The 2500-nt window shown below is 49.7% G+C and overlaps 1 non-coding gene and 2 pseudogenes across 1 annotated transcript; all 3 read left to right on the top strand.

The window, feature by feature from the left end:
* The window catches only part of LOC139269709 (5S ribosomal RNA), a 119-nt pseudogene extending 25 nt beyond the window's left edge, over positions 1-94 (top strand).
* An 870-nt stretch (positions 95-964) lies between these two features.
* Positions 965-1083, top strand: LOC139269596 (5S ribosomal RNA; annotated as a pseudogene).
* Positions 1084-1938: 855 nt separating this feature from the next.
* Positions 1939-2057, top strand: LOC139269339 (5S ribosomal RNA). The gene has a single exon (XR_011594222.1). It is a non-coding gene; the product is annotated as a 5S ribosomal RNA (ribosomal RNA).
* The last annotated feature ends 443 nt before the right edge of the window (positions 2058-2500 follow it).

The following is a 2500-nucleotide window of genomic DNA, read 5'->3' as shown; positions in this document are numbered from 1 at the left end:
CGCCCGATCCCGTCTGATCTCGGAAACCAAGCAGACTGAGGCCTGGTGTGTACTTGGATGGGAGACTGCCTGGGAATACCAGATGCAGTCGGCTTTTGCTGCCATCCACAGGCTGCTCATGCTTCTGCACACACAGTGCCGTTGATCCATCAACAACCATTTTGCTGCTCTCTCTCTCACTTTGCTTTCACCATTTCTTTCCTGCACATTCTCCTGCTGCTACACAAATGCAAGGGGGTCGATGCAAGGGACGAAAGAACGCAGAACAACAAAATACGTTGGCAAAAAAATACACGCTGGCGCAGGCACACCAGGACGCAGCAACAGAGAGGAGAGACAAGGTGCATAGAAACCTGAGAGGGACAAACAGCAAGAGAACAAAGAATCGTGCAGGAAGAGCTGCAATTCAATGCAGGAAAAATGTAAAGCCAACTAGCATGCTGCTGGAATGCATGTGTGTTCATGTGAGGAGTGTTGCAAATCAGAATGCCGAGTAGCAGGCGCCACTTGCCACATGGGGTTCCGAAATGTGGCTACAACAGCGATCTGGCTTAATAATTGGTGGGATTGGAAATGAAACAATCCTGGTGTTTTGGGGGCGGTGGAAGCTTTTTTGGGGGAGGAGAGATTTGGGGATGGGGAGATTTGGGGGAGAGCGATTTGAGGGGATGAGAGATTTCGAGGTTGGCGAGCGTGAGATTGGGGGGTGAGTGAGTGAGTGATTTGTGGGTGAGTGAGGGAATGGTGAAAGTCAGGCAGTTTTGAAGCTTGAGGCAAGGCAATGAAGGGTAGGGCTTGTCGTTTGCTTGTGTGGGAGTCAGAGCAGCAAGAGGTGGGTGTGGCGGAAGGTAAATGGTGAAATGAATCTTGAGTGCTGATTCCTTGGATGAATGCATGGAAGGAGAAAAAGAAGTGAAGAACAGCCTTATGTCCGTTTAAGTAAAGAGAAAGCCATGACATCAATGCCTACGGCCACACTAGTCTGAAAACGCCCGATCCCGTCTGATCTCGGAAACCAAGCAGACTGAGGCCTGGTTAGTACTTGGATGGGAGACTGCCTGGGAATACCAGATGCAGTCGGCTTTTGCTGCCATCCACAGGCTGCTCATGCTTCTGCACACACAGTGCCGTTGATCCATCAACAACCATTTTGCTGCTCTCTCTCTCACTTTGCTTTCACCATTTCTTTCCTGCACATTCTCCTGCAAGGGGGTCGATGCAAGGGACGAAAGAACGCAGAACAACAAAATAAGTTGGCAAAAAAATACACGCTGGCGCAGGCACACCAGGACGCAGCAACAGAGAGGAGAGACAAGGTGCATAGAAACCTGAGAGGGACAAACAGCAAGAGAACAAAGAATCGTGCAGGAAGAGCTGCAATTCAATGCAGGAAAAATGTAAAGCCAACTAGCATGCTGCTGGAATGCATGTGTGTTCATGTGAGGAGTGTTGCAAATCAGAATGCCGAGTAGCAGGCGCCACTTGCCACATGGGGTTCCGAAATGTGGCTGCAACAGCGATCTGGCTTAATAATTGGTCGGATTGGAAATGAAACAATCCTGGTGTTTTGGGGGCGGTGGAAGCTTTTTTGGGGGAGGAGAGATTTGGGGATGGGGAGATTTGGGGGAGAGCGATTTGAGGGGATGAGAGATTTCGAGGTTGGCGAGTGTGAGATTGTGGGGTGAGTGAGTGAGTGATTTGTGGGTGAGTGAGGGAATGGTGAAAGTCAGGCAGTTTTGAAGCTTGAGGCAAGGCAATGAAGGGTAGGGCTTGTCGTTTGCTTGTGTGGGAGTCAGAGCAGCAAGAGGTGGGTGTGGCGGAAGGAAAATGGTGAAATGAATCTTGAGTGCTGATTCCTTGGATGAATGCATGGAAGGAAAAAAAGAAGTGAAGAACAGCCGATGTCCGGTTAAGTAAAGAGAAAGCCATGACATCGATGCCTACGGCCACGCTAGTCTGAAAACGCCCGATCTCGTCTGATCTCGGAAGCAAAGCAGACTGAGGCCTGGTTAGTACTTGGATGGGAGACTGCCTGGGAATACCAGGTGCAGTAGGCTTTTGCTGCCATCCACAGGCTGCTCATGCTTCTGCACACACAGTGCCGTTGATCCATCAACAACCATTTTGCTGCTCTCTCTCTCACTTTGCTTTCACCATTTCTTTCCTGCACATTCTCCTGCTGCTACACAAATGCAAGGGGGTCGATGCAAGGGACGAAAGAACGCAGAACAACAAAATAAGTTCTCAAAAAAATACACGCTGACGCAGGCACACCAGGACGCAGCAACAGAGAGGAGAGACAAGGTGCATAGAAACCTGAGAGGGACAAACAGCAAGAGAACAAAGAATCGTGCAGGAAGAGCTGCAATTCAATGCAGGAAAAATGTAAAGCCAACTAGCATGCTGCTGGAATGCATGTGTGTTCATGTGAGGAGTGTTGCAAATCAGAATGCCGAGTAGCAGGCGCCACTTGCCACATGGGGTTCCGAAATGTGGCTAC

This window comes from Pristiophorus japonicus, chromosome 8 (genome assembly GCF_044704955.1).
Source record: "Pristiophorus japonicus isolate sPriJap1 chromosome 8, sPriJap1.hap1, whole genome shotgun sequence".
Classification (NCBI taxonomy): Eukaryota; Metazoa; Chordata; class Chondrichthyes; family Pristiophoridae; genus Pristiophorus; species Pristiophorus japonicus.
The sequence above is the reverse complement of the archived record's forward strand: the minus strand, read 5'-3'. Positions and strand labels throughout refer to the sequence as shown.